The sequence below is a fragment of the Symphalangus syndactylus genome, chromosome 22 (assembly GCF_028878055.3).
Source record: "Symphalangus syndactylus isolate Jambi chromosome 22, NHGRI_mSymSyn1-v2.1_pri, whole genome shotgun sequence".
In the NCBI taxonomy this organism is placed as follows: Eukaryota; Metazoa; Chordata; class Mammalia; order Primates; family Hylobatidae; genus Symphalangus; species Symphalangus syndactylus.
In genome coordinates this window covers 19,159,421-19,170,104 of record NC_072444.2, presented here as the reverse complement: position 1 = coordinate 19,170,104, position 10,684 = coordinate 19,159,421, and positions in this window count along the sequence as shown.

The window sequence follows — 10,684 nt, the reverse complement described above, 5'->3', positions numbered from 1 at the left end:
GTGCTGATGGCAGCTGATAGAAATGACAGCTGTATCACTGCCAACTTCGCTTCCACACTGGAGAGCAGTTTGACCTCACACACAGCCAACTTCCTCCCAGTTCTCCAGCTTTGTGAGCCCACGTCATTGGCTCAGCGTGTCTTAGGCCGGCGGGCACCAGCACCCACACTTTTTTTTTCAGGGGCACATTGATTCATTGATTAATTCAGTGAACATTCCATGAGCACCTGCTAAGTGCCAGGCACTGCTCTGGACTCAAGATGCGGCCAGGAGCAAAACAGACAGAAGTCCCCACTCCTCTGAAACTGACACTCTAGTAACAGAGGTAAGCAATAAACAAAACTAAGTTATGTTACATATTAGCAAATACATCATCCTAAGGGGAAAGAGAGAACCAGAAGGGAGCCTATGGAGTCTGAGGAGGCTGTCATTCTAATGGAGTGATGGAGAAGCCCCCACCACCTCTTATGATGGGAGGGAGAACCGGGCACCTTGCATTCTAGCCTTGGCCTGAGAATCAAGCCAGGGAAGGCATGGAACCTGCAGCCTGGCTCCGCAGGAGCAGCCCAGAGGCAAAGGTGATTACTCTGAGAGATAAGCTGGGTCAATGCTTGCAAATGAGCTCAGCAAACAGAGGTGACAGTGTCAACTAACCGATGATACAACCTGCCCTGGCCTTGAGTTTTATAAAGAAAACCCAGGATGACTCCTGTCTGGTCTGTGTGGCCCACCCAGAGGTTACAGACATCACAAAGGTGAGTGCCCATCCCCCATAAGCCTTAGCTCCCAGTCTTTTTCAAATGGTTTTCACTGTGGTACCTCCATGCAAGCAAACATTCCATAAGGCCCTGTACTGTGGCCACCAGTACTGAGCCAGCCACCCTGCCAAGTAAGTGCACCAGATGGATGCCCTGGCTGGGTACTCATGGCATAGGGGATACAGCAGGAGGTGTCCCACCTGACTTTCCTCCCAAGCACGGAGCTGGTCAAACCAGGGACATGGGAGAATCAGGGGAGTACCACCCCAGCCCATCAGAGGGACTGAGAACGTAGACCCCCTCTTTTCTGGCTGCTGGTGCTCCTGGGGAGCATCCCCAAGCATGAAGCTGGTCAAACCAGGGACATGGGAGGATCAGGGGAGTACCACCCCAGCCCAGCAGAGGGACTGAAAACATAGACCCCCTCTTTCCTGGCTGCTGGTGCTCCCAGGGAGAGTGAGCATCCTCAAGCTTGGAGCTGGTCAAACCAGGAACGTGGGAAGACAGGGAGAGTACCACCCCAGCCCAGCAGAGGGACTGAGAACGTAGACCCTCTCTTTCCTGGCTGCTGGTGCTACTGGGGAGAGTGAGCATCCCCCCTGCACTTGGCGAGGGCATGACCTTGCAGTTTCCATTAACATGGAAGACAGGTTCACTAATTTCCTTATCCCAAGCCCAAGAACCAAGGCAGGGGGCAGGGAAAGGCTTCTCAAGATCCCCTGGCTGCTTCATGGCAGGGGTAGGACTGGAACCCAGGGCTCTGACGCTAAGGGTCCCCTCTGCCATCCGCTGATCCAGCCAGGGCTATTTCAGGGCTGCTTGGACCTGGCCTCAAAGGCTTCTCAGAACATCTCACCTCCTAGGTCTTGGGTTTCCTGGCTCTGTCTGAGACTTGACAGGTGACTCACCTTCACGGAGCCTCGTTCATCATCCCCATTTTATAGACAGGGAAACTCACCTCATAGTGTTGCTGGCAGGATGGAATGATGTCATGGATGCAATGTGCTTAACAAAGTGACAGAGAGTGATGTGCTTGCAGTATTTTTTATGATGATGATGGTGCTTATGCAGACTCTTGAGCCTCTCAGCAGGATCTTCCAGGACTTTTCTAACTCCACCATGAGTACTGCAATCAATTGACGAATCTGGCTGGCCACCCACCCTGGGTACAAGTACCATAGGATTGCAAAAAAAAAAAAAAAAAAGCACGACTCTCCCAAGTTTCTCTCAAGAACCCACAGTCTGACTACAGATAAGACACTCAAAGGACACAATCAGTGAGCAACTGGGCCGAGCTGGGAACATTGACCAGGAGTCATGAGAGGGCGGAGGTGGAGGAGAGGGAGGGGCTTCAGGGCTGATATAGGAGGGTGGGAAGGCTTCCAGCCTCATGAGAGGATTTGTTTTTAAGGAACATGAGATTTACCCAGAAGGCTTAATAAGAACTAGAGGCCGGGCATGGTAGCTCATGCCTGTAATCCTAGCAACTCAGGAGGCTGAGGTGGGAGGATCACTTGAGCTCAGGAGTTTGAGACCAGCCAGGAAACAGCAAGACCCTGTCTCTACCAAAAAAAGGAAAAAAAACATAGCCAGGTGTGGTGTTGTACTTGTAGTTCTAGCTACTTGGGAGGCTGAAATAGGAGGATCGCTTGAGCCCGGGAGGTGGAGTCTGCAGTGAGTCATGATCGTGCCACTGCACTCCACCCTGGATGATAGAGCAAGAACTTGTCTCAAAAATAAAAAAATAAATAAAGGTACCTAGTGTCTGCCCCAAGTGATCCTGACTCTATGGCCCTAGAGAAGAGCCCAGAAACCCACCTGTATAACAATCTCCTCAGGTAACTTCGACGCAGGTGGCTCTTCCCATTGGTGCCTTGGACTACCCCCTGCCCTAGTCCCCAGCCCCTGCCACGCACTTCATCTCACACTTCCAGGACTTCACATTTGCAGAGTTCCCACCTCAGGGCCCTCCCTTCCCTGCCAGGCTCTGAACCAAGCACCTTTCAGAGCCCATCACACCCACCGTGACATCCACAACCCCACCCCTGGGCACACCCGCACTACCACATCCTTCTTGGAAGCAAAAGCACAGGCTCAGGCATCTGGCAGACTTGAGGGTGGATCCCTGCTCCTCTACTGTCTTACTGTCTGGTCTTGGCCACATAAATTAACTTCTGTGAGTTTCAGTATCTTCGGCTGTAAAATGAGTATAAAATATTCCCCGAGAATGACTGTGATGTTTGCAGGAAGCAATGTATGCAAAGTGCTTGTTGCAGTAAATATCCTGTAAATGGTAGCTAATAGATTAGGAACATTAACAAGCAAAATGGCAGCCACGGCATTGGTTGGCATGCACGTCCCTCGCTGATCTGGAGATCCTCAGGGGACTGCAATAAGCCTAATGATGTCATGGAAGCAATGTGCTTAACAAAGTGACAGAGAGTGATGTGCTCCATAAGTACGGTATTTTATGTAACTTCTAACATTGGGCTCGATATTGAGCAGGCATTTAGTGAATGAATGAATGAATGAACTAATGCATTAATGCATATAAGGAGGTTAAAGAAGTCAGGGAAAGCTTCCAAGAAGAGGTAAAGACTGAACCAGGCTAGGGAAGCCTTGGAGGATCGGGTGGTATATAGTGAACTATGGCCTCTATTACACCCAGCAAACCTCAGTGATATACAATAAAAAGCATTTTTTTGTTTTTTTGAGACAGGGTCTCGCTTTGTCACCTGGGCTGGAGTGCAATGACACAAACATGGCTCATTACAGCCTTGACCTCCTGGGCTCAAGCGATTCTCTCACCTCAGCATCCCAAATAGTTGGGACTACAGGCATGCACCACCATGCCCTACTAATTTTTGTATTTTTGGTAGAGACACGGTTTCACCATGTTGCCTAAACTGATCTCAAATTCCTGGGCTCAAGCAATCCGCCCGCTTTGACTTCCCAAAGTGCTGGGATTACAGGTGAGAGCTACCACGCCCAGCCTTCAAAAAGCATTTATCGAGCTCCCTCATCTGCAGGTTGGCTGGGGAGCTCTGCTCTGGGCTGGACTCCTCTTGGGCAGCTGGACCAGGGCAGCTGTTCTCCACGTGTTTCTCATTCTGCTTCTAGCTGGCTAGCTCGGGCGCATTCTCCAGCAACTACGGCAGAGGGCCAGCGGAACCATGCAAGGCGTCTCCAGTCCTAAGCTCAGAATTAGGCTCACTGCCTCACTTTGTTTTATTGGCCAAAGCCAGTCACATGGCCAGGTTCACAGTCAGAGGGTGAGAAATGTTGTCTGTCTACTAGTGGGAGGCAACGCAAAATCACGTGGCCAAGGGCACAGATGCCCGGAGAGCTGAAATAGAGAGACAAAGGCCAGTCCAGGCCTGTTAGGGGATGGGAAGACCCTGTGCAGATGAGTTATGAGGGTCCTTCAGGTTCCCAGGACTTTTAGAGCATCACTCACTCATTCTTTCATTTGTTCAGTGAGCAGTATTCATGTGTACTTGCTGTGTGCCGGTCCTGGTTTTGGTGCTATGTAGACAACTTGAGTAAAACGAGACAAGGTCTCAACCCTTGGGATAAAGAAGAGGTTCCACTTCTCTTTCTGGCTCCTCCACCCACTTTCTCTGTGACCTTGGGAAAATCACCTCCCCTCTCAGGGCATGGCAGCCACTGCTAATAATACCTTACATTTGTATAACACTTTTAACTTTATCAAAATGTCTTCACATGCGTTCTCTGTGAAGCATCGGAGACCGGTTTTATTAAATCTCTGATTTGACAAGTGAAACTCTAATGGATATAAAACGCACTGAGCTCCTTGGAAGTGCTCTCCTGAGAGGGCTCGGTGGGGCAAAACCCCTTATAACAAACCCTAGGATTCTCTTTCTACAACAAAGCGGGTCCCTGGGTATCCGCTGATGGTTGTCATTTCAAACAATGTTTGGGGCCACACAATCCCTGTGTGACCCAAGGACTGGGATGGCTTCCTTTATCTTTCCTTTTATTTTAAAAAGCCACCACTCTGAACATTTCAAAGATTCCCGCAGAACTTTGCCAATTTAATTTAAAAGAAAAAAATAAAAAGATTGCCTCCTCCTAACTGGCTTCACAAATGAAAATGGGACGTAAGCCAGGCCTCGGAGAACAGCCTAATCACTCCCGCTCCTCATTTAATAACCTCAGGAAACCAGGCTGCGCATTTTACGAGGAAAAAAGAGAGACAGAAGCAGCCCTTCCTCCCTGTCCCATCAAGTCGATCTCAGCCCTCAGACCTGGGGTTAAACACAAATACAGCCTCCTTTGCCAAGGATACATGTGCTGCATACTTATAATCCTGCCTCCCCTCATGCCAGTCCTGTAAAGCATGGGCACCATTTCAAAGGCAAGTAAAGTGAGGTTCAGCAAGACAGCAAGTCACACTAATAAGGTCTAATAAGCGGCTAAGCTGGGTTTGAACTGAGATCCCTTTGAACCCAAATGTCACGTTCTTTGCTCCTTCCCCACACCACCTCCTTGCTATGTGGGGTGATTTCATATTGCAGGGGACCCGATACCAGGTTTAGTGAATGCAAAAGGAAAGAAGGAAATGGAGAGGGAAGAAAGGAAGTGGGGGAAGGGAGGAAGGAAGGAAGGGAGGACAATATTTATGGTGTGGCTACCATGAGCCCAGCACTATTAAAAGCTGACCTCCTTGTGTGATGTGCCATAATTGAAGAAAAAGGCACCCTGGAGACGCAGAGGAGGAGCCCCCAGTGTGGCCTGGGGGGAAGGCTTACCAGTGAAGATGCTATTGGAGGATGAATCAGGAAGGAGACAGGAGCAAAGGTGGGGCTGGAAGGAAGGTCAGAGCAAGCCCTTGTTGGGCTCCTTGATCAAGGCCTGCTGACTTCACCTCCTCAGTATCTCTTGGATCCACCTATGTCTGTCCATCTCTACACCCACCCAAGTCTGTGCTTTGTCTGGACTGTGAGATGCCCTCCTCCCCTGCCTTCTGCCTCTGCTCCTCCAGACCTTTCTCTACAAAGCAGCCAGAGTGGTCTTTCCTAAAGCAAATCAGACAAAGCCTCCTCCTCTAACTCAACCTTTCCTTGGTTCTCCATTTGCTCTGCGGAACCGTATTGGGGGTCTCTAAGGTCCTACCTGTCCCAGGTCTCACCTTCCACTGCACTCTCCTTCCCCTCTGGACTCCAGTCACATGGGCCTGGGCACAGGGGCCTGGTGCTGATCTTTCTGCCCGGGGATCTCTGGCTGCCCCTGTTCACCTGGTTAATTTCTACAAATCCTTTAGCTTCAAGTCAACTTACACTTCATTCATTCTTATATCCATTGATTATTTATGGCACACCTAAGCACTGTTCTAGATGGTGGCAGTCCAGGTGTCTGTCTTCATGAGGCTTAGTTGTTAGAAGGAGTATCTTCCATGGTGAAGCCTTCTCGGATTATTCTCAGAGCCAGGTGACTGTAGCAGGTGCTATTGGTGCTCTGTCCCAACAACTCAGCCCACCCAGAAGTCGCCTAAGGCTCTGATAAACAGCTCTCATATCCCGAGATGATGTCCTGCCTCAAAATAGGATATCTCTCTGACTGAAGTGAGAGATACAAATCCAAGTGCAGGGCCAGCGAGAAACACCTGGGAGTTAACACCCCCAGAACAACCCACAACAATAAAGGATAGGAATTGGTGAGTGTATCAGTTATCTATTGCTGCATAATAAACACTAAACTTGATGGCTTAGCATAGCAATCATATATTTGCTCATGACTGCAATTGGACTGTGCTCAGCTGGAAGGTTCTCCTGCTCATCTCGCCTGGAGCCACTCATGCAGGTGTAATCTGGTGCCTTGCCTGGACTGGATGGTCCCATATGACTTCATTCCCGTTTCTATTGTGTAGGGGCAGCTGTGAGCTGGGGTGCCTCAGTCCCCTCTATATGGCCTCTCTGGCAGAAGAGCCCAGATTAAGGCCAGCCCTAATTCTAAGTGTTCATCAAGCCTCTGCTGGTGTCATGTTTGCTGATGTTCCAATGGCCAAAGCAAGTTACATGGCCCCACCCAGAGTCAATGTGGGAGAAGCCTCCACAAGGGTATGGACCACAGGGAGGCCATTAATGAGCCATCTATCCAGTGCATAAGTCCGCCAGCTTCCTCAGCCCTTAGGGGGACAGCTCTAAGGTGTGTTCCACTCAGGGTCTCAGAGAGACCACAAAGGGCTTGAGCCCAGTTGCCCACAGCTGTGATCCACTCACTAGCACATTTTAAAAACTTTTCTCTCTTCCCTGGTTCATTCCCCCTACTCCCTAACTGTGCTTCCTGGAATCCCCTCCCATATAAACTACCTGCACCCAAGTCCTTTCTCAAGATCCACTTTGGGGAAACCTAAACAGGGGCCATAGCATAGCCAGGAGTTGAAATCCCAAGCACGTGTTCAATTCTGCCATACTGGCCCCATGTAGGAATAGAGGAGAGAGGACAGGATAAGAAGGGAAACATGAGGGCTGGGGCTCTGGGAAACCACTGAAGGCTACATGCAGAGAGGAGCATAATCCGCAGGTATCTCTGGCCCCTCTGAGACTGGCCAGGCCTCCAGGGATGGATTCGGCTGGGTCAGAGTTGGAGACCTCCCACGTCCAATAGTGACAGGAGGCTAAGACCCTGTAGGAGTACCTCTAAGTTAGGGAAGATGCCCTCCCCACACTCACCTCATCAGCCCTCCTGGGTCAGTATGGTCCCCAGAGCTGTTCTCACAATTTGTGGCATAAAACCAACTCCCCCCAACCCCACCACTTTTCTGAGTTCTATTATTATGATTACCCAAATCTTCCATCCCAGCCTAAGCAAAGCAGGTGGGACGTGGGGCAGCTCGAAAGGATAAGATGGGCAAACGGCAGATTACAGCCACCCACTCTGGTAAACACAAGTTTAATTGCTTTTTCGTAGGAGAGAGAGGGGAGGCAGGCTCAGAAATAAAACAAATTCCCAATCAGCTGTGTCAGGGCTGCTGAGCTGAGCTGATGGAGAGGAGCACCAGACTGGGAGCAGCAGACTCTGACCTGGGAGAAGGAGAAGGCAGGTGAGGGGAGGAGATGCTGGGGACATGGAGGTATTGTCCTGGGGAAAGCACTGGCCCTTCAGGTCAAGGGCAGGACATTCTGTACCACCAGGGTTATTGTTGGGGTGAGGGGGCAGTTGGGTGCCAAGGCTCTCACCTGGATCTTTAAATAACAACAGTGACGATAATACTATCCAGCATTTACTGAGAGCTTACTGAGTACCAGGCACTGAGCTAAGTACTCTATACAAATTAATTGTTTAATTGTCACAACAACTGGCTGGGCGCAGTGGCTCATGCCTGTAATCCCAGCACTTTGGGAGGCCGAGGCGGGCGGATCACCTGAGGTCGGGAGTTCAAGGCCAGCCTGACCAACGTGGAGAAACCCCACCTCCAGCCTGGGCAACAAGAGCGAAACTCCATCTCAAAAAAAAAAAAAAAAAAATGTCACAACAACCTTATGATACTATTGTCACTCCATTTTACAGACGGGAAGTGGCTGAAGACACAGGTGAAAGTGTTCTTTTGTCTACCCAGAACCTAAGGGACTATTTATTCAACAAACCCCCATTTGCTGAGCCCTTGCTCTGTGTCAGTCGCTTCATGCAATCTATAAGGAATAAGGCTGGGATTCAAACCCAAGGTCTTTCTGATGCCAGTGACTATGCCTTTAACTAGTAAGCTAGACAATGTCCCTGAATACTACTACACATGTCCAAGCAACAACTCCTATTTATCAGGCACTTATTCTGTGCAACCCCCAGGCCTACAGGCCAGACTAGAGACAAGATAAGGTCCCTGCCCTTGAGAAATTCATTACTTAATGATGAAGGAGGCGCATACATGAGATATTGCAGTGGTAAGGGTTTGAATAGGTGAACAAGGTAGGATGGGAACACAGGCAGTCTGTAACTCTGCCCGCAGAGGTTGAAACAGGCTTTGCAGAGGAGGCCAGGTTTGAGATGAGGCGCAAAGGATGAGTAGGGCTTCACTAAGCAAGAGGGGAAGGAGACGGTAGAGCAGCACAGAGAAGGTCCACAGCTGAGGCAGCTGCTAGCACGTTCCAGGGCAGCCATACAGCCTGTGGTGGCTGGAGTCTGGGGGCACGTCGTGAAGGACGTAGCCACTATGGTGAGAAGGTGGGCAGGAACCACATCACAAGGGGCCTTCGCCGCCAACCTGAGGCCTGCCCCTAACCCACAGCACCAGCCTTCCTCAAATCAGCATCTGGTTTGACAAGATGCTTCTGGAACAAGGAGGTTCTGTGGCCAGGGGAGTTTGGGAAGCACCGCACAGTTGTGTCTCTTCTGGAAGCTGTATCAGGTTTCTGAGAAACCGTGTAGTAAAGAAACCTGCTTAGCTCTGCTGAGTCCAGCCTTTCCCAGACCCCTCTGACCTCAGAAACCGCCTCTGCCCACAGAAACCCCCCGGGGCCCGCATTCCAGAGACAAACCCTTCAGGAAGTGTGTACGTGAGAACTAATGCAATGACAGTGATTAGGGAGGGCCCACTGCTCCTTCCTGCATCTTCAGTCACTGAGACTCCACCTAGAGGATGGCAAGAACAAGCCCAACAACAGCTGGCATGTACTGAGTCCTTACCACGAGCCGGGCCCTGTACTGAGTCCTCTATATGTCACTGACTCTCATCTCACTGACTGCTCATGCTGTTAAAATTTCCATTTTACAGATCAGGAAACTGAGGCACGGGGCAATAGGAACTTGCCTACATTCTCTGCATTCGTAGGTGGAAGAGCCAGGATTCGAACCCTAGTCTGCCAAACGCCGAGGTCCACGCGCCTCTTGCTGCACTGTCCTCCCATGTGTGGCTTCCTGCTGCTCTATCTGCCAGCGGAGCCCCAGCCCCACCCCGGAGGAGGTGGGAGGCGACCGTCGCTTTCATATTTTGGAAAGCTTTAGTTGTCAGCCCCTCCGGGTGGGTTCTGTCATTCCTGGGGACCGCATCATTTCTGACATAACAGAACCTAGTCAATTCAACTCAGCAAACATTTCCAAATCCCCTCTGTACGCCAGGTGCTGCCTGGGGAGGCTGGTCAGTCCCCGGTTACCCCGAATCCCACTGCCTCTGGGAGCTGTGATCCCAGAATCCTCCAGTGGAAGGGACTTGGAGGACCACACGTTCCCAAAACTCAGATTTAGAGAAAAAACTGAGGCTGCACCCCCAAATTTAGAGCAGAAAGAAGTGGAGCTGCTCTGTTTGAAGTGAGGGTGGGCATTCTGGACCCTACCAGCCTAGCCTTCCCTCCCCTCCTGCGGGCTCTGGAAAACAATCACCTGATCGGACCTGGCCATGTCACAGGTGAGAGTGGCAGAGAGACAGGTACAAATAAAACTATGAAGTCACAGGAAAAGGAACTGATTTTTTTTTTTTTTTTTTTTTTTTTTGGAGACAGGGTCTCACTTTGTCACCCAGGTCGGAGTGTAGCGGAGTGATCACAGCTCACTGCGGCCTCAACATCCCGGGCTCAAGTATCCTCCCACCTCAACCTACTGAGTAGCTGTGACCACAGGTGCATGCTATCATGCCCGGCCAATTTTTTAATTTTTTTTGTAGAGACAGAGTCTCACTATGTTTTCCAGGCTGGTCTTAAATTCCTAGACTCAAGCAATCCTCCCACCCCAGTTTCCCAAAGTGTTGGGATCATAGCTATGAAACATCGCACCTGGCCAAGAAATAAATTTTGACGGGAAAGGCTTCTTCAAAAAAGGTGGGGTTGTTCTGGGTCAGAAAATCAGAATGGGGGCACATTCCAGGCTCAGACAAAGGTCTGAGGACAAAGCATTCTGAGAGTGTTTACAGAGGACCAGCTCTGAGGGGTGTGGGGATGGGGGCAGAGAGAGGGGTTGATGAAAGCTAGGCT